Source organism: Trichosurus vulpecula, chromosome 2 (assembly GCF_011100635.1).
Source record: "Trichosurus vulpecula isolate mTriVul1 chromosome 2, mTriVul1.pri, whole genome shotgun sequence".
Classification (NCBI taxonomy): domain Eukaryota; kingdom Metazoa; phylum Chordata; class Mammalia; order Diprotodontia; family Phalangeridae; genus Trichosurus; species Trichosurus vulpecula.
Window position 1 is genome coordinate 165,813,557 of NC_050574.1, and position 20,617 is coordinate 165,834,173.

General features: G+C 44.0%; 1 protein-coding gene and 1 pseudogene across 2 annotated transcripts in view; one reads left to right on the forward strand and one right to left on the reverse strand.

Annotated features, from left to right (window-relative positions):
• The window catches only part of ST3GAL4 (ST3 beta-galactoside alpha-2,3-sialyltransferase 4), a 43,216-nt gene that overhangs the window by 8,699 nt on the left and 13,900 nt on the right, over positions 1–20,617 (forward strand). The window lies entirely within an intron of this gene.
• On the reverse strand, positions 16,249–18,135 carry LOC118836846 (annotated as a pseudogene).

A 20,617-nucleotide genomic window follows, 5' to 3' on the forward strand; every position in this document is an offset into this window, starting at 1 on the left:
TTGAGTTTTGTTTGTGAGTATTCTTCCACAGGGGTTGGTGGCAAGGTTCTCTGTCAGCTCCTCAAATACTTGAAGATAGCTCTCATGTTTTCCCTAAATCTTATCTTCTGCGTAACCCCATTTTTCATGTGTCCAGACTTCTTTGTCGCCCTTCTATGGACATGCTCCATGTGGGCTTACTGGGAAAAAGCAGTGCTTGGCAGGTTAGTATAGTAGAAAGCGAGTTAGAGGATCTAGGTTTGAGCCTCAACTCTGCTATTTATTACTTGTGTGACATTGGAGAAATCACTTAACTTCTCTGGGCTTCAGTTTTTTCTTCCATAAGATGAGGGAATTGGACTAGGTACTGTGTAAGGTCACCCATTTCATCAGTATCCTATGATCTTACCTAAAATAAAATAAAGACAGCTCTCCTATTGTTCCCTGAATCTCTTCTTAATTCAACTCAACTTAATTCAGCAATATTTATGGAGTGCTTTCTATGTGTAAGTCACTAGTAGCTGTGTGACCCTGGGCAAGTCACTTAAGCTTTCTTTGCCTCACTTTCAACTGTAAAATCAGGATAATAATACTGTCTACCTTGAGGATTAAATGACATAATATTTATGAAGGGCTTGGCATGTAGCATATGCACTATAGAAATATTTATTCTCTTCTTTTCCCCTTCTCTTGTCCTAGGCACTGGGTGTACAAAGATTTTAAAAACTGACATAGCCCTCATCCCTCGAGGAGCATAGCTTTTCCTGGGGACTGGGGAATAGACAGGGACATAGTTGACAATAATACAAAGTTCAAAAGTATTTTGGTGGGACAATCGATGGAGGCTTCATGTAGGAGATGGTTCCTGAGCTGAGCCTTGAAGAAAGATTCTGAAAGGCAGAGATAGGAAAGGAAAGTGTATCAGGTATAAGTGGAGGTGAGTTTAAGTTCAGAGGATAGCTAATACTCTAGTTTGGTTGGAACATTGTGTGGAAAGGTAAGTTGGAGCTCTAGACTAAATACCCAGTTTCTTGAAAAATCCTCGTATAATCTATTTTGGGCCCTGCACCAAAAGCTGTGTTTTCAAGATGAGAGGTGGGGTCAGTGGATAAACTGGGCCTTCTGAGTACGGGTGTGTGTGGGGAACAGAGAACCCATGTTGGGTTCTCTGTTGCCTCCCACCAGATTCCTTTGCCTTTTACACATCAGAACCCTCTCTGTCTCCTAACACACACAGACACTCAATACTTCTCTCCACCCCCCCCTTCTATTTTTAATCTTTTCTCCTCCCCTGTGTTTCATCTCCCAATTTGATCCACAGTCATTAGAGAGCCAAATTGCTCTAGAGCTTCAGCATATGAGAGTTTAATGTCCCCAAAAGAACAGAGCCATCTAGTGGACTCATGAGGTGCCCAGGGTAAGGGTGGCAACAGTTGCAGATATTAGTAGCTTCAGCTGTTTTCAGATAGAATGTTTTCACTAGTACTTGTTTTGAGGGATGGGAAAAGATGTATGGATGATGTGTGTTATGGTTCTTAACCCTTTGTTCCTCACCTCATCAGTCTGGTGGGGGTGTGTCTTACCCATTCTCTTGGTTATCTCTCAGAGAGGGGAGGCAAAATCCTACCCTGTCCACTTTGGGGAAGAGCAGGGAGCTCTGGAGCACTCAGGAGAGGGAAGCCATTGTGACCAGAGAGAGCGGGTCATACTCCCTGACAACTTTCTTGTCCAGGCTTTGGCTAGCCTGTGTGGCCATCTTTATGGTTACTAACTGTATGACTCTAGCCTTGTATGTGCCTTTCCATGGTTCTGAATTGTGCCTTATGCCCATATATGTGTCATCGTGGCCACGTAAATCCAGTCCAGGTTTGTGGTCAATGTGTTTGTTTCAGGCCACCAACCAGGAACTCAACCTGGATTTTTCTCTCTTGAGTCTAAGTTTCAGGTGAAGGAGAGATGGGGTCAATGCCCCCCTGCCCTTCATGGGGGTCTCCTTGATAAGACCCCTCAGCTGTGCCAAGGGGAAACAGCTGCACTGGCTGCTTCTGGCTCTGTATGGATTTGATTTGACAACAAAGATCTCTGTGTTCCCAGGCTTTTTACATAACTGGAGGGAGAGAGGGGTGGGGTGTGGGAGAGGCGGGGATGGGGACAGAGAGATACCAAGATGGGGGAAATCAGGGACAGGGAGAGTGGGGGGTGGAGAGGGAGGGAGAAAGAGAAGGAGGGAAGGAATAGGAAAGACAGATTGGGAAATGGGAAGAAAAAGATAGGGGAAAAATGAGGAGGAACGATAGAGACAAAAGGAGAGGGAAACAAAAAACTATGACTCTTACTTTGCCCCAACAACCCCACTTCCTGTTCTGGGTGGTTGGGCGGCTGTTCTGGGTCCTTGGTCTTTGAGTTGCTTATATTTCAACTTCCTGTCTATTAGACTTTCTTGTCTCTAGGCAGGCATGGAGAAGAGGCAGGCCCAGGAAGGAGGGCTGGTACATTTCCTTGGGTTCCTTTGCCCTATTCTCTGGTCACCCTTGAACATAGGATTGAAAAAGAAAAGAAATCTCATATCTCTCCTTCTCTGGGTTGAAGGAAAGAATCCCTAAGACCCACCCTTCTCTAAACTTTTTCTCCTTCTCTTTTCACTGGTCCCCAGTTTCCACTCACTGGATTCCTATTTAATCCGAAGTTCCAGGCAGAATTTTAGAGTTGGAAAGAGGCCTTAGTTCACGTAGTCCAGCTCCTCATTTGACAGGTGTGGAACCTGAAGCTCAGAAAGAGGAGCGACTTTGTCCAGGTGACAGAAGCTAGTATGTGCCTCCTGATTCCCAGTCTTCTACCCCAACATGTCCCAAAACTTGATGCCCTTCCCACTTAATGCTCTGTGGTTCTGAGCCCTGTATTGGGTCCTGTGCAGTTCTAGCCTAGTCATATTTGGACTGTCTTCTCTTAGGTAAGTTCTCATTTCCACCCTCTAATGGTATAAGACCCTCCCCTCCACCTCCATTCTTCCTTTGGGATCTTCTTCTCTAAACCCCAAGCACAATGAAGCTTTTCTTCTTGCTCTACTATTTTTGCAACTCTCCAAATGGGAGAGGGATGGAGAGGGAAAGAGTTCTCCCCTGAACAGCTGTATTCACAAACTCACCACTGAGGAGAGCTAGATTGGTTTGTTCCCCTGAAAGAGGGTGCTCTTAGTCCCTAGGGCCTCCAGTATTCTTGCCTCAGCCCCTATCCATTGCTCTTAAGGGCAGGTGTTTGAAGGGGCCCAGAAACTAAACACAGTCCAGGAGGAAATAGCCTGGGATGGTTGTCAGGAATCTTCCCCTAATTTATAGGATGGAGCTTGGGGTTCTTCTCAAAACTTGGACTGATGGCTTCTCTCTGTGTCTTCTTTTTTGTGTGAGGGGGTGAGGAGTGTGTGTGGAGCATAGATCAGAGATTTAGAGCTGGAAGAAACCTTGGAAATCATTTAATTCAACCTTCTCATTTTACGGGTGAGAAAACAGGTCCAGGAAAGTTAAGTGAGTTACCCCAGCTCACCCAGGGAAGTAAGTTGCTGAGCTGTGATTTTCATTCAGTTCTTTCAACTCCAAATTCAGTGCTCTCTCCACTCTTATATTCTCTTAGTTTTAAAATAGGACCGAGTCTTGTCCCTATTTCTTTCAGTAGTTGAGTTGATTTCGGTGGCTGTTAGGCTCTGAATCTGCATAGAACTGTGGGGCGGAATATCTTCCTGAAGTCTGTGGCATTTATAGTTTTATGTGGACAGGGGCAGCAGATGATGAACTATAGTCCTGAGCCCAGGGCAGGAAGGAAGAGACCTCATCTACTCCTCCAGTTTGCCTGTAGGTTGAGTCTGGCCTTGTGAGGGAAACAGAACCCTAGAGGTCTCCTGCTGCATCTTTGGCACTGTCCCCATCCGGATCCGGGGCCTTTTGCCTCAGGGCATTGGACTGGGAGGTTGAGCTGGCTGGCTTACTGGGGTGGGGAAGGGGAGAGGGGCGGGGCCCAAACCAGTTCTCAGGTATCTAGCTTTTCTGCAGAGCTCCAGTCCTAAGATTACTGCAGTCTCCAAACCTTATCTGGCTAGAGCCCACAGAATGTTGTTACTCCCCTACCCTTGTCCTGAGGCCATTACATATCAGCCAAAGGAGAGCCGAGGTTGTGAAGGACAGAATTATTAAGGTCTGTGTTGGTACCAAGGAAGTTTGGGGAATTTTTTTCTTGTTTGTGTGTGCTAGAATGGAATGAATGTGTTTATGTGCAGGTATAATTGCTTATAAATAGCATGATTGTGTATGAGGGGTGTCTGTGGAGGGGTGGTTCAGAGGCATCTTCCACCTTCCTGGTTCCCCTAATGGTTGCTTCTACCTCTCCAGGAGCTCTTGGATCCTCAGCCCCTCATCTGTGCCCTGCAGCCTAAGCCTTCTTTTGCATTCCTGGGAACGTCTCAGGGAGAAGAGTGGATGGAGGTCAGCGAAATGGGCAGGATTTCCAAGCTGGAGTCCTTTTAGATCCAGGCTCACCATGTGGCTCTTCTTCTGAAGTTTCTCAGAGCTTCCTTAGCTCATACACTTAAAGTGGCTTCAGGCTTGGCTGAGGTGGCTGGACCCCTCCTCTGGGGAGCTGGCCTGGGGGTAGTTTTCCCTGTTTAAGATCCTTTAACCATATCACTGAGCCTTCCTTCCACCCCAACTTTGGGAGGATGACAAGGTCCCCAGGGCCTTCAGATGTTCTGCCTTCTGTTGTATGTAGCTCCCCTGCTAATTGCTTCTGGGACCAGCAACCTGACAAACAAACTTGTGGTTTTGGTAGAGGGAGTGAGAGCGCTTGGAAAGCCAGTCGGGAGAAAGCTTCAGCAGCAGTAACTGGGAATACCTCAAGTAAAGGGATGGGGGAAGAGAATTCTCTTCCAGAGGGGGCCCAGCCATCTCCTGACACAGTAAGTCTTAGGGTGGGTGATAAAGTAAAGCTCCCTGAGGCCCCTGATGTTGATAACTATGTATTTGTATGTTTGTGTGCACACAGGGTTGTGTGTGGAGTGTTGGGGTATGTGTGTGTGTGAGAGTTCGCATGCATGCATGAATGCAGGGGTGTACACAGGGTCACGTATATACGAGTTTGCAAGGGGCTATATTTTGTGAGCGTGTTTGTGTTTTGTGTGTTTGTATGTATGCCCATGCAGGGGACTTTTAGACTGTGGAGGGTACAGAGATTGTGAATAGCCTAGACAAATCTTCCTCTTCTTTTTCTTGGAGGACTTGGTGAAGATTTGTGTCAGCCACCTTTCCCTGACTTACCCACCCTGGGTTTCAGCCTTCACTCCCTGCCAGTATATGGAAGTGGAACCTGTCTAGGAAGACAGAGCTCCTCCTCTTACTTTGACACCAAGGAGTATATATAAATGCATAATGAAAAAAAAAACATTAAATGAGGCTAGTAGATAAGATGCATTTATCCATCCACTCCCTTCCTCTGGAAATGAAGCTAGTCACCCAAGGGGAAGGGCTCTTCAGAAACCTGGGCACCCTGTTTTCCTTCTCAGAGGACCTCATTCCTCTTCTGCTGGTCTTTCCAAACTCAAACAGAGCAGCCACTTTTCCCTCTCAACAAATGAACAGTGAGGGCTCTACCTTCAGTCCGGCTAGCCTCCTCCCTCAGAGTTGCTGCCTAGGTGACTTTGGAGCCATGGAGAAATTGTGTGTCCTCTGAGTATTGGTAGCTCTTCCCGAAGAGAGCTGTAGATTCCTTGCTACAGGGGGTCGGAGTCAGGCAACCTGGCTTCAAATTCTGGCACTGCTACTTAACAGCTGTGTAAAGTAGGCAAGTCACTTAAATTCTCTGAGCCTCAGTTTCCTGTAAAATGGGGATAATGATCAGGAGAGCATATATTTAGAGCTTGAAGGGACCTTGGAGGCCATTGAGTCTAACCTAGCAATTTTATAGTTAGTAAACCAAGGCACAGAGAGGTTAATGACCTGCAAGTATCCGAGGTAGGATTTGAACTTAGGTCTTCCTGATGCTAAGTCCAGTTCTCTGTCCACTGCTCCACGTTACCTCCATGATGTTTGTACCTACATAATTAAATTGCTGTGAGAATCAAGCTGGGTAATATATGTAATTGTATACTGTAAAAAAACTTTATGAACATTAGTTACTAATGAATGCGACTGTGTGATTTGGGAGAAACATTTGCCTAAGACAAAGTAGGCTTTAAGTTTTGACTGCTGGGCAATGTTGGCTGGACAGAGTCCAGGGTAGAAATATACTTGTTGGTATCAAAGATATCCCATTAAATAGTTGGTGGTCTCCTCTTATAAGTTTCAGGGTGGAGATCAGCTGTTTGGAGGTGGGTTGTGGTGGGGAGCAGAGAAGAGAAATTACTGTGGCTGTAGCCGTCCTTCCTGGTTTCACATTGACAACTTATTGAGATGATTACTTGGTCCTAATCATAGATAACCTAAATAGAGATCCAGTGCAGGGAGCTGACTATGTAACTCTTCATTCTGAGCCTTTCCTCAGAAAAACTGTAGGGGTCCTACACAATGATGCAGAACTGCCTCCTTCCCTGGGAAACCCTGTCCTTGGAGAGATGCAGCTCATGGGGATTTGCTATGGAGAGCCTTTTCTAGGCTGTGCATGGAGATGGCTTCCAGCTTGGGTTGAGATTCTCCATTAGTAGGGGTTAATAGTTTGCAGAACTGTTCCTGCAAGGAGAGGGAGGCTGTAGCCAATGCTTAGCACAGTGCCTGACACAGAGTGAGTTACTTATAAATGTTTGTTGATTGATGGCGACAGGTATAGGGATTTGTCTTGTCTCTGGGAACTTAGTCGCTTGGTAACTACTTTGGAGCTTCGGGACCCTGGTGTCTCTTGTCATTCAGCCAGGCCTACTGTATCATAGCTTTCAGCAGGAGGGAGAAAAAGGCTTCAATATACTTGTCCCATTGTACCATTGGGCAAGGCAAACATGGAGACTACTCCCTGTGGATAGTCCTGTGGTGCTAGGGGTCACCTAATCTGTTTGGTGTTCTACCAAATGGCTGGGTGAGGAGTTGTATCTTTGGCTCCCTGAGGGCACTTGGAGAAGAGGATGGGAGGGAAGAAATCCCAGGTCAGAAAAGGCCCAGCTTGGGCCAAGGACCAGGTAACTGGACCTCAGAAGGACAGTGGGACCTGTACCTCATCTCTAGTCCTTGAGTTCAGTCTGGCATAGGGAGAGAAGAAGAGGGGAGAGTGGCCCTAATGAGGAGCTCCAGGGGAAGGGAGCTAAGGACTTACCTTCTGTGTCATTCCAGCCAGTTTTCTTTTTGGAGGAGGCAGGGTGTGGGAAATGGGGCATCTCCTATACAAGGTGCCAGATCATTCCAGACCAGGTCAAGCAGACAGGGCATCTGAGTCAGCATCCCCAGCACATACTTTGTTTTAGTGATATGTACATTCTCCCTCCTTGTCTCACGGTCTTACCCACTTCTAGCTCAGCATTCCGCCCTGGTGAATACCTCTGCACTTCCTGTTATTTTCAAATGATCCCTTGTAATGACTCAGGAAAAGGGTGAAGGGCAGTGCTGCTCCTCCCCACTTGGAGGGGCAGCCCCTAAAGGTGAGGCCAGGGAATTTTGCCAACCCATCTTGTTCAGGAGCTTCCTTCTCCTTAAGGCCCTCTGGCCTAGAGGAAAATCTGTGCTGACCTTGGAGTTTGGAGAGACTGGTTCAGATCCTACTGTGTACCACCACGCTTCTTCAGTAAAATGGGAATATTAAGACCTGTTACAGGTCTACTGTTAGAGTTGTGAGCATCCAATCAAATAATGCATATGAAGCCCTTTGCAAAGCTTCAAGAGCTATAAAAGGTCAGCTTTATCTAGGGTGAAGTGCAGAGCTCCCAAACCTAGAGTCTCGAGTGGCCCAGGGGTTTCATCTCTCTCCTGCACTCTTTGGCACAGGGGTGTCGTTGTGACTTGTGCTCTCAGATTCTGGGGAGGAAGGAGGAAGGTTGCCAGTGATCTGATTGCTAAATGCTATGACCTTTTCTCTCTACTAATCCTCTTTGACCTTTCTGAAACTTTGGCCAGGAAGGATATTTTTGTATCCTTTGGTTTCTGTGATACTACTACTCACTCTTCATTCTTCTACCTGGCTGGCTCCTGTTCTGTTTCCTTTGTTGGTTCCTCATCACGCTTCTGGCTTCTGTGTCTCCCAAAGTTCTGTCTTAGGCACTTTTTTTCCCTTTCAACACATTTTGTCTCTTGATGAACCCTTCCATTTCCATGGATTATTCGATTATTGTCACTTTGCAGATGACTCTCAGATGCACATATCTAGCCCTAATCTCTCCCCTGAACCAGAATCTCAGTGGCCTGCTGGACAACCTCCTAGAGAGATGTTCACCTCAAATTAACTATGTGCCAAACAGAACTCATCATTTTGCCCTTAAACTTGCCTCTCCTCCAACTTCCTGATTCTCTTGTGAGAGCCACCGTCTTTCTAGTCACCCAGATTTGCAATCTTGAGTTTGACTTTTGAGTCCACTCTCCTTTTCATGGCCTATCAGTTGTGCCACCACATTGCTTATCTATAGTGTGCTTATGTCCTAGTCCAGGTCCTGGGCTGTTTCCTGAGGCATTTGTCTGACCATACCGCTTCCCTGCTCAAAAAGCTTCAGTGGCTCCCTCTTACTTCTAGATTAAAATACCACCAACTCAGGCTAGCATTTAAATAAACCCTTCTATAACCTGCCTTTAGCCTGCCTTCCCAGGCAAACTTATTTCAGAGTATTTCCTTTTGTATGATCAGCATATGTTTAGCAAAACTGGCCTGTTAACTCTTTGCTGAGCTCAACATGCTATCTTCTATCTCCTTGCCTTTGCAGTGAATCATGCCTATGTACACCTTCCTTATTCCTTCTTTTCAGAATTCTTTGCTTCCTTTAAGGCTTCCTTCTTCCATGAAAACTTCCCTTACGTCTTCCCATACCTTATATTATAGTTCTATGTGTATGTATGAATGTGTGTGTATTTCTCCTTGTGGGACACTTTTGTATATGTTGTCCCTTCCAGAGGGCAGAGATTATCCTGTGCGTGTGTGTGTGTGTGTGTGTGTGTGTGTGTGTGTGTGTGTGTGTGTCTGTCCGCCCGTCTGTCTGTCTGTCCATCCGTCTGTCCTCTGAGCCTAGAAAGGTGCTCCTGCACACAGTAGGGGCAGCAAATATTTGTCAAATTGAAGGAAAGCACTCCCTATTTGCCATTTCATCTGAGAGGGGTGTGAGAGAACCCGGTAAGTGGAATGGAACTATAAGGCCTAAGGAAATTGAGAGCGCCTTTGAGGCACACTGGTGGTAAGAGCTTTTATTAATGAATGTATAATAACATAGATGGTTTCACTAATCAAGTTACCGTACCCAAAGAGTGCTGATTAATGGTTCAGTGTCAGTGCACAGAGAGGTCTCTGGCGGTAGGTACACCACAGTTTTCTGTCCTTGGTCTTGTTTTAGTCTTCAGCTTAGCTGAAGGAATAGACAGGAATGATATTTTTCAAAGCTGTAGATGACTCAAGCTTGGAGACATTGCTGTGTATAACATGAGGATTTTTAAAGCTTCCAGCAGGCCAAAACAATGAGGCTAAAAATTTAAGAGGAACAAATGTAAAATCCTGAACTTAGGTGGTACAAAAATGCAATTGCATAATTACAGGAATGGGGAGGGATTTTTGTATACAGTGGATGCTTAATAAGTGTTTGTTAAATTGAATTGAAAGGCTGACTCTGGCATTCAGTGGACTGTGATTATGTATGTCATTATGTAGCTGTGAAAAAAATTAAATTTCTTGTTGTTCAGACATGTCTAACTCTTTGAGACCTCATTTGGGGTTTTCTAGGTGAAGCTACTGGAGTGTTTTGCCATTTCCTTCTCCAGCTCATTTTACAGAAGCGGAAACTGAGGTAAACAGTTAAGTGACTCGCCCAGGGTCACACAGCTAGTGAGTGTCTGAGGCCAGATTTGAACTCGAAGATGATGAGTCTTCCTGACTTCAGGCTCAGCATTCTATCCACTGTGACATCTAGTTGTTCAGTTTTGTTAGGCTTCACAATAGAAATACAAAGAAAGGAAATACTCAAGAATCTTGTGCTGGGCTGGCCTCTAGGATATTGTGTTTATTTCTGCATACCACATCTTTAGAGGGACACTGAAAGATACCCACTTTATATGCTTGAGGGCAGGTGACCAGGGTGGTGAAAGGTCAGGAAAACATGTCATATGAGCAAGTGTTGAAAAAATGGGGGCAGCTTAGGTTGGAAAAGGGAAGATTTCATGGGAACATAATCACTGTCTACAGATATTTGAAGAGTGAAGAGACTTATTTTATGTAGCTCTAAAATACCGAAAAAAGGGATCAATGGGTATAAGTTATAGGGAGCCAGATTTTGATGGTGAATATAAGAAAACTTTCGAATCAATACTTTAGGTGGAAAGAAATCAGTGATCACAGCAATCATTTAAATCAGTATGAATTTTTAAAAATAAAATTTAATAAACATAAAAATAAACATTCAATTAAGGAATGATCATACATACATAAATCATTAATTTCAAATTATTTAAAATTTATTTAAAAAAAATAATAACAGGCTGCATCTTGATTTGAATGTTTTCCCATTTAGGGAACTGGTATTACCACTGTTTCCACCACATCTGGCCTCGAGGAACTTTCTAATTCCCTTGGCTCTTTTGGCTTCTGTGTGGACAAGCTCCCTTTTTGTCTTCTTTCAGCTGAGACAAAGTGGGCATCTCTCAAGTGTTGTAGAGTGGGGGAGAGTGCCATGGGCTTGCAGAGAAAATCTTGTAATCCTTTATAAGATCTTGGACTAAGAGCTGGAAAAGACATGAGAGCACAACCCTTCTTTTTTATCAGTGAGACCCAGAGAAGTTAAGGGACTAAGGGACTAGCCCAGGATCACAGAGGTGGTCTGAGGTAGAATTTGAACCCAGGTCTTCCTGACTCCAAAGCCAGTCAGTCAACTAGCATTTATTAAGAGCCTACTCTATTCCAGGCGCTGTGCTAAGCATTACAAAGAAATGCAGAAGACAGCCCCTCCCCTCAAGGAGCTCACCTGGCTAATGGGGAAGCAGCATACAAACAACTATGTAGGTATAGATAGTATAAACTAGGAGAAGCCTCAGAAGGAAAGAACTAGCAGTAAGTCAATAAAAATTTACTAAGTACCTGACCTTGTGTCAGGCACTGCGCTAAGCACTGGGGATACAAATACCAATAAAAGAAAGAGTCCCTGCCCTCCCAGATCTCACAGTTGGGTGGAGGAAGACAGTATACAAAAGCAGAGGCAGAGGGAAGGGGGAGGAAGAAGGTACTTACCGGGCTTGGTGGTATCTGGTTCCGGTCAATAAAGTAATCCCAGGCAGACAAAGGAAATGAGGCAGAGGTAATTTTTTAGCACACCAAGGCAGCAAGCTGTTGGGGTGTGGCCAGCTCCAAACAGCTGGCCACACAGCTCATAGCTTTTATAGACAGGAGTAAATGACTTCCATAAAAAGGCAAAAAATAATGCTCATTAAGTGCCCATATGAAGAGATGGTTTTTTGTTTGTTTTTTTTTACCACTTTAGCTTTTCCCCAGTGTAAGTAGCAAGGAACAAGGTGTTTCCAGACCACCATCCTCTGTAGGCTGGTTTCACATACACCCAAAGGTAAGGCAAAATTTAAACATGGAGTCACTTGAACTGACTTAGCACAGTGGAAAAGGCAGAGAAGTCCCAGAGTAGTGCAGTCAGGTGAGAGAGAAAGTGAGCCTTGAAGGAAGCCAGGAGGTGGAGATAAGGCAGGAGAGAATTCCAGGCATGGAGGACAGCCGGTGGAAAAGGTCTGGAAATGGAAGGTGGAGTATCATGTGCAAGTAGCAGCCAGGAGGCCCGTGCCACAGAGCAGCAGAGTATGTACAGGGGAGTAAGGTAGAAGAAGCCCAGAGAGCAGGAAAGGGCCGGGTTAGGAAGAGCTTTGAATGCCAAACCAGGGCATTTTGTATTAGATCCTGGAGGTGGCAGGAGCTACTGGAGTTGATTGAATGGGGTGGATGATATTAGCAGAAATGGACTTGTAGTCCAGTTCTCCATTCAGTATGCCTTCAAGCCCTTCAGAAGTGTGCCTTACCATTTTTGTGACAGTGGACAGGTCACTAGCCTCTCTGCTCCTCAGGTTTCTCTTTTGTAAAATGGGGATAGTAATCCTGGTACTACCAACCTCACCTCACAAGGTTAGAACGAGGAAACTGCTAAAAGCACTATAAAATAGGAGTTATTGTTTGAATGCCAGCCCTTACACTTCCTAGCTGTATAATTGTGAGCAGGAACATCTAAGAAAACAGGTTCAGGTAGGTTATCTGTAAAAGGAAGATAGCAATACTGATGCTGACTCCCTCAACTTTGTTGTCTACTGACGAAGGGGAGAACGGGCCCTTTGTTTCAATCCTTCTTCACTTCTTAGGCCAATCCTGTAGTAAGTCCTGTTGATCTTGAGCATAGGGGACATAGATCTCTTAGGGAAGACCCGGGCTTCTCCACTGTCGTCATCTAGGTCATCTAAAGCCTACTTCAGAGATACCTAGTCCAAACCCCAGATTTTGTAAGTGAGGAACGGAAGCATGGGGGCTAATGCGACTTGTCTAAGGTGATACAGGTAAGGAGAGTAGGAAGTGGCATCTCACCCCAGGGCATAAATCTGTTTCTCCTCACAATGGCCCTTCCGCTAAATATGTTTCCTTTTAACCAAGTTAGGAGACTACTCCAGGGGAACCTAATAGCTGTCTTCAAGTACTTGAAAAGCAGTCACTTGGAAGAGGGATTTAATTTCTTCCATTTGGTCCCCAAGGGCAGATCCAGGAGCTATGAAGGGGAAAGTTTCAAAGAGGCCAGTTTAGTCTTACAATTTAGAGTCCTCCCATAGTAAGATGGTTGGCCCCAGAAGGTAGCAGTCTCCTCCTCCATAAGGTCCTTAAGCCCGGTCTGAATCTCCAGTTGTTGAGAGATTTTAGAAGAAATTTTTGTTCAGAAAAATTGGACCTGGTGGTATGGGAGGGCCCCTCTGGTTATTTTAATTTTTTTTTTTTTGCTCTCTTTCTGATTTTATAACATCTTCATTTCTAAGTAGATCCTTTCCTCCTACCCCATCCAGAAAACTGTCATCTATCCCTTGTTTAAAAAAAAGAAAAGGAAGAGCAGTTTGGCAAAACCAACCAACACGTCAGTCTGTTAATAAGGATTTTAAAGTGCCCACTGTATGCCAAGCACTGGGAGACACAAATACAAAAGTGAAAATGGTCTCCTCTCCAAGAGCTTGGCAGTCTTCTCTCTAGCAGTCTGGCAAAGGGCGATGACCCATCTGTGCAGGCATACCTCTTGTTTTAGTGCTCTTTGTTTTATAAGAGCACTGTGCAGATGCTGCATTTTTTTTAAACAGATTGAAGGTTTGTGGCAACCTGTGTAAGTTTGTCAGTGCCATTTTCCTAATAGGATATGCTCCCATTGTGTCTTTGTGTACTACATTTTGGTAATTCTCTCAACATTTCAAGCTTTTTTAAATTATATCCGTTATGGTGATCTGTGATCTGTAATCATTGACATTGTAATTGTATTGGGGTACCACAAACTATGCCCATATAAGACTGCAAATTTATCGATAAATATTGACCCAGCTTGTTTCCAGTCTCTTTCCCTCTCTTTGAGCCTTCCTATTCCCTGAGATACAACAATATATTGAAATTAGGCCAATTAATAACCCTACAATGGCCTCTAAGTGTTCAAGTGAAAGGAAGAGTCAACGATGTGGCAAACTTCACTGTTGTCTTATTTTAAGAAATTGTCTTGGCCACCCCATTCTTCAGCAACCATGACCCTGATCAGTCAGCAGCCATCAACATTGAGGCAAGACCTTCCACTAAGCAAAAAGTTTATGACTAGCTGAAGGCTCAGATGATGGTTAGCATTTTTTTTACCAAAAAAAGTGTTTTTAAATTAAGGTATGTCCATGGGCTTTTTTTTAGACGTAATACTATTGCATACTTCATAGACTACAGTAATGTAAACCTAATTTTTATATGGACTAGGAAGCCAAAAAATTCATTTGACTTGCTTTATTTCAATATTCACTTTATTGCAGTGGTCTGGAACTGAACCCGCAATATCTCTGAGGTATGCCTGTGCACATGGAAATGTGTATGGAATAGATTCACTATGATTTGTAGAAGAAGACTTGAAGCTTGGGGGATTAGGGAAGATCTCTTTGAGAAGGCAGTCCTTGAGCTGAGCATTGAAGTAAATTGTGACTTCTCAGAGAAAGGTGAGGAGGAAGTCCAGGCCAGGCCAGCCAGCGCAATATCAGGGAGGCAGGGGATGGTGTGCTTGTTTATGAGAAGCATCCAGAAGGCCAGTTTGGTGAGACTGCAGTGTGTAGAGAGGGGTACTAATGTGTGATAACATTGGGAGAACTTGTTGGAACCAGGTTGTGAAGGGCTTTAAATACCAAAAGGAGGAGATTATGTTTGATTTTTGAGGCAATAGGAAGCCACTGGAGTTTGAGTAGGGGAGTAAGGTTTGTACTTTAAGAAAAATCAGTTGTGCTGATTGAAAAAAGAAGAGACTCGAGTGATGGAGACCAAATAGGAGGCTCTTGTAATAATAGTCCAGTTGTTAGGAGATGAGAACTTTGTTTGGGTGGTGGCTGTGAGAGTGAGGAGATGGTTGTGAAGGTAAAAGAAACCCCCGGATTTATAAACTGTGAATGGATATGTGGGGTGAGTGAGAGAGGCATTTCTGGGTGACTGGAAGGATACTGGGGTCTTGACAGAGAGGTTCAAAAGAGAGGAGAATTTGGGGGAAAAGATAAATTCAGTTTTTGACCTGTTGAGTTTGAGATATCCATGGGACATCCATTTTGAAATGCCCAGTAGACAGCTGGAGATGGAGGCCTGAGCTAAGGAGAGGGATTAAGCTTTTGAAATAGAGATCTGGGACTCATTTACATAGACATACTAATTAAATTCATGTGAACTGATGAGGTCAGTAAGAGAGAGAAGAGAGAGAAAAAAATGCCCAGGACAGAGCCTTGAGATATGCCCACAGTTAGAGGGCATGTTGTAGATGAAGATTCAACAAAGGATCAGTCGGACAGGTGGGAGGAGAGCCAGTAGAAGGCAGTGTCAGGAAAACCCACAGAGGAGAGACTCTTCAGAAAGGGATGGTGGCAGCAATGGCCAACAGTGTCAGATGCTGTAGGGGTCAAGAAAAGTGAGGACATCTGAGTTGGCCGCTAAGTGGTCCTTGTGGATTTTGGTAAGGGCAGGTTTGCTTAAGTGATGACATTGGAAGCCAGATTATTGTTATTTTGTCAGTCCTTTGTTTTCCAAGATGACATCACAAGAGTGATGGCTTGACATGTGAGCGAATTGGATTTAAGTGAGGCAGAGCTACTTAGAGCTGTCAGCCTCACTCTGTCCTTCAGAGTCATTGCCGTCCAGTGGCAAGATAAAAGTCAAGATGACTGTCAGTGGATAGGGATGAAGTGGATGACCTTAGGGCAACTGGGTGGCACAGTGGATAGAGCACCAGCACTGGAGTCAAGAGGACCTGAGTTCAAATTTTGCCCCAGATGCTTGCTAGCTGGGTGACCCTGGGCAAGTCATTTAACCCCATTTGCCTAAAAAACCCAAAACAAAAAGCAGATGCAGTTAGTGTCCTAGTTTTCCCTCATCCCTTCACAGTTCTGTCTGGGAGACATGCTCTTATTGGCTCTGCACTACATTGTCCTGAAGTTAATGCTGAAAACACTATACAAAATTAGCAAGGAATTTTTTTCCTTACAAGAAACCACATTTTAAACTAACTTTCTAATAATAGCTTTTTTGTTTTAACGTTGTGCTTAACAGGGAAGTGCTGATGAACTTGTCTCTTGCAAATCAGATGAAGCAAAATACAATTTGGATATCTTAAAAAACTAACTTTTCAAGTTAGGAAACCACATAAAAGAAAGGTCAGTGCTTGGAAACAGTATCTTCATTGATTACAGTTTAGGCCCCTGTCCTTTGAAAATGTATGGTATGAGAAATACCCTGTCACATTCTCTTTACTAGTGACACCAGGCAGGAACAACAGAAGCGCTTCCTTAATGAAACTTCAGAATAGTGAACACTTGAGAAAAATCATCCTTTTACTTTTTAAAAGGGAGTGGGGGTGTATGTGACAAAGAATAATTAACAGTGGTTTCAGTCTTTAACTCTTGGTATATTATAAGCATAGTGGACCAAAGATAGTTCCCTACTCTGATAGAAGCTGACAGGCCCACAGGCGCTTGGTCTGAACTGTCTGAGACAAATGAGTCTTCCTCATCTGTGTAATTAAGTGTTTGCTTGACACTGGCTTTGTTAGAAGGAAGCCTTTGAAGCAGTCACACATGGTCAGGTTTCCCTGCAAGTATAAATGCATGTCACAGTCATGGTAGAAATCCTGGGTCACACAAGCACCCTGGCCACTGATGGAACTGGCAGTGGACCCATTTTTCCTGGTAACGTGTGGCCGTAGTAACTTCCAGTCTTCCTTAAATTTGGGGTTGAAGAAAACATACGGGACTGGATACAGGCAAGCAGGCAACAGGAAAAATATCAAAGTGGCAGACTTCATGATCTCTGGGCTGATGGAAATCTCAGTGATCGATGGTGCAAATGGGGAAAATGCAGTGGGGCAAAAAAAGATGCAGTTGGTGAAGATGAGCCCAGCGATCTGCTTAATCACGCTAGCCTGGTAGTGCTCCCACAGGCCCTGTTTTTTCAGGTTGCAGTAGTTTGGTGTAGACAATAGCCGTTAGGAGAAATGCTAATGAGTTGAGGAGCACTAGGGTGACAGTAAACCCTAAGGAAGCTGTTTCACTAGTCGGGAAGGGCAAGCAGAGGGGAAGATGCAGAACATTCCCCTCTGTGGAAGAAGGCAAGCACCGGGCCACCCCCAGCACACAAAAATGCCAACACGGTGGCCACCTTGAACCCTCTGAGATGGTCACTCTTCCTATTTTACAGGATCTCCTTGGCGATAAGCTTCATTCAATAGCTGCTAGCATCGATAAAAATATGGCACTTTCTGAGGGAAGCACTTCAAGGAGGCCAGCAACTTTGTAACCATTGCCGGTCTCCCACCAGATCCCAAATTCAGCAGATCTTCCTTCCCCAAGAGACGCCATCCAGGAAAGTTAAAATGCCAGCATAGACTCCTGTAAGTTAGACACAGAAACCAGGCCCGTGAACGACTTGGAGGAAGGCCACAGAGCACAAGCTGCAAATGTCATTATAAGGACAAGCAAATTGGCAACCAAGAAAATAAACCACATGGTGAGACGGAGCATCCAGCTCCCCAGCAGATATTCACAGGGCTTAAAGGCACCTGTTGCAGGAGTGCAGTGGATAATTGTCTGGATGTGTTCTTTCTCAGTCCTGCCTGTGAGATCTATTGGGTCAACTTTTTCCTAATTGGAGGAAGTGCTGTCGTCTGGGAGGTCTGTGTTTGAGTTTGTGTAAGAATTCCAAAACACACAGCGCTGCTAAGCGTATGGCACAAAGACCTGAGATTCACAAAGTCCTTTCCTGCTGATGCTTCTTTCAGATGAAAGTTGCTTGTCAGTTTAAGCTGGTTTAACCCATTCAGTCCTTCTGCTGGAAATGAAGTCAGTTCATTGAAACTGATGTCTAGGTTAGTGATTGACCCAAGCTTAATGAATGCTTCGTTGTGAACTTCCCAGATCAGGTTTCTGTTCATATCTAGGTTACGTAGGGAAGTTAAATCCTTGGAAGGTGCTTTCTTTAATTTCATGGATCTGATTATGTTGTGATGAAATTTCCTCCAAAGTACTGCAACCATTGAAACGGGGAAGTTTTTTTATAGCATTGTCAGATAAGTCCAGAGTCTTAAGGTTGTTTCCATCCTGGCACAAATTATTGGGTATACTGCTTATTCTGATGCCCGGCAGGGTTAAGTTCTCTAAATAGATAATTCTAGTCAGGTTAAGAAATCCCTGTACCATATCTGCACCTTGAATGAATAAAGAATGCAGCTCTTACAGTCCCCACAAAAGATAAAGGGTTGTCATTTAAATGGGTGGTCATTTAATGATTACAGTAATTTAATTTAATGTAATCAAAGTCATTTCCCAAGCCCCAGTTTGTCTATGTCACCACTCATTCAGAGGGAGCAGTTGAAGATTAGAAAGGGAGAGGGGGAGCGTGGTGGTGGGGGCAATCAACTGGAGAAAGCAGGAGGTTATGGGATCATGAGCTTGACCTTGGTGAGAAGGGCCTCCTCGTTAACCAGTTCCAACAGTATGCCCTAACTGCACCTCCATTGCCTACCTACCACCTTTGCAAAGAAGGGGAAGAGGTACATTCTCCTAACTTTTCTTTGGGATCCTGCTGGCTCGTTTGTAATTTACAAGTTACTCAGTTTTGATTTTTGTTCTTCTTTTCACTTACGATGCTTTCGTCATTGTAGATTCCTGGCTGTCCTTACTTTGGTCAGTTCATCTAAATAAGTCTTCTTATTCCTCCCTGTATTCTTCATAATCATCATTTCTCGTGCATAGTAATATCCCACTATATTTCTGCACCACAGTTTATTTAGTCAATCCCCAATCTATGGGCAGCTAATTTGTTTTCAATTCTTTGCTGCTACAAAAAATGTTTTTATAAATATTTTGGTATATATGGGGACTTTCTGTTTTTGAGCTGCTTGAGTATATGTGCATTCTAATCCATCTCCAGTCATCCTGATCTATATCTTGCCACTGGACCCAGGTGGCTCTGTGGTGACTTTGCACAGCCCTCCCTCACTCAAATACAGTTCACTTGCATGTCATGGCATCACCTCCCTGATGTCATGGTCCTCTTCCAGAGCGAAGGATGAACAGCAACAATGTATGTGTATGTATATAGACATACACACACACTACACACACATACATACATGTACATGTATATGTGTGTATAAATAGTGGGATCTCTGAGCCAAACTCAGAGACATTTTATTATCATTTTGACACTTTAGACATTCTTAGCTTAGTTCCAGATGGCTTTCCAGAATAACTGAAGTAACTTATAGCTCACCAACAGACTGTGCCTGTTGTTCCAGAACCCCTCCAGCACCGACTATTGCCATCTTTTGCCATCTTTGCCCATTCATGAGGTGTTGAGGTGAAATTTCACAGCCATCTTTATTTTCATTTCTCTTATTACTATTGCCTTTGGACATTCTTCCGTATTACTGTTAATATTTGTCTCAGTTGTCTCAGAAGCCGATTCTTCACTATTCATCTTCGCTGTTTTCTAAATCTGAGATTCTCTGATTCGGTCCTATCCGTCCATTGCTATATTCCACGCATAATTTCCGTCCTACTAAGTCTCAGTGATATCTTAGAGAGTTTATTTGCTTCTTCTTATTGAAGTTTCATGTTTACTTTATTTATCATATTCAGTACTTAAATATATTGATATCTGAGGTAATAAATATTGTCCTAGACCTTCTTTAATCACTAAACGCTTTTATTAGTTTGTCACCTGTGTGCTAGGCACTCTGTTGCTATTGAAAATGGTACTAGGAGGTTTAATAAGTTGTCAAGAATCATTTATACCTTAGCAGTAATGACTCTCAGACCCTTTCTTGAGAGCTGGTGTTGATATGGAGCCTGAGGGAGAGAACCTGAAAGTACTAGATGTCATAGGTGGGGGAAGCAGGTGTCATTGGAGGGACAGGCAGGGAACAGGAAGACAGATCGGTTTAGGGCTGGTCCTGTCCAAAGGTAACAGGTGAAATAGGCTGGGTTGGCAGTTTCTCCAACTATTTGAATTCCTGGACCATTGGGACGAAGACAGTAGTCAGGCAGGTTCCCTTTCTGGGGTTGGGGAGGACTTTGGTGATCCTCTCCTCTGTACCACCTGCTTTCCTAGTCAGGAATCCCAGTGACAGGGGCTCCCTTCGTTTCTTCTGCTTTCCATTTGATGATTCCTGCTAAGCTGTGGTGCAGGAAGGAGGAGATGCACGTAGGTGCTTGGTTCTAGGGAGCTGCCTTATCAGCCCCAGTTGGGGTCAGGTGTGCTATTTGCCCCCCTATCAGAAGAAGTCCCCTTGCCTGTCTGGGACTCCAGCCCACTATGGGTCCGGAAAAAATCAAGTAGATATTTTGCCATTTTTGATTCCTCTGGCTGATTTGTTTTTTATGCCTCAGGCAATAATTGGGTGTGACACTGGGGCTCTGGTTGGTATCAGCAAGGAAGGCAAAAATGTCAGAAATTTAAAAGAATGGCCAACAAACTTTCGATTCTACCACTGACCCTGTATGACATAGAATGAGGTTAGGGGGCATGGTACAGTTGGAAGGTTGCTTATTTTAGCCAAGAAGATAAGACTGAAAAGATTGTTGTTTTCGTTTAGTGAAAAGAGAAGGATCTGATTAAATGAAGTGCTTTGCCGAAAATTTGTATTTTTTGAGGATGGTTTAGTTGTTAATTAAAAAATAGTTAATTTACATTTTAGTTCTTTTTAGTTTGAGGAATAAAAATAAAGTCCTTTGTGATTGTGTAGTCAAGAAATGTTTGC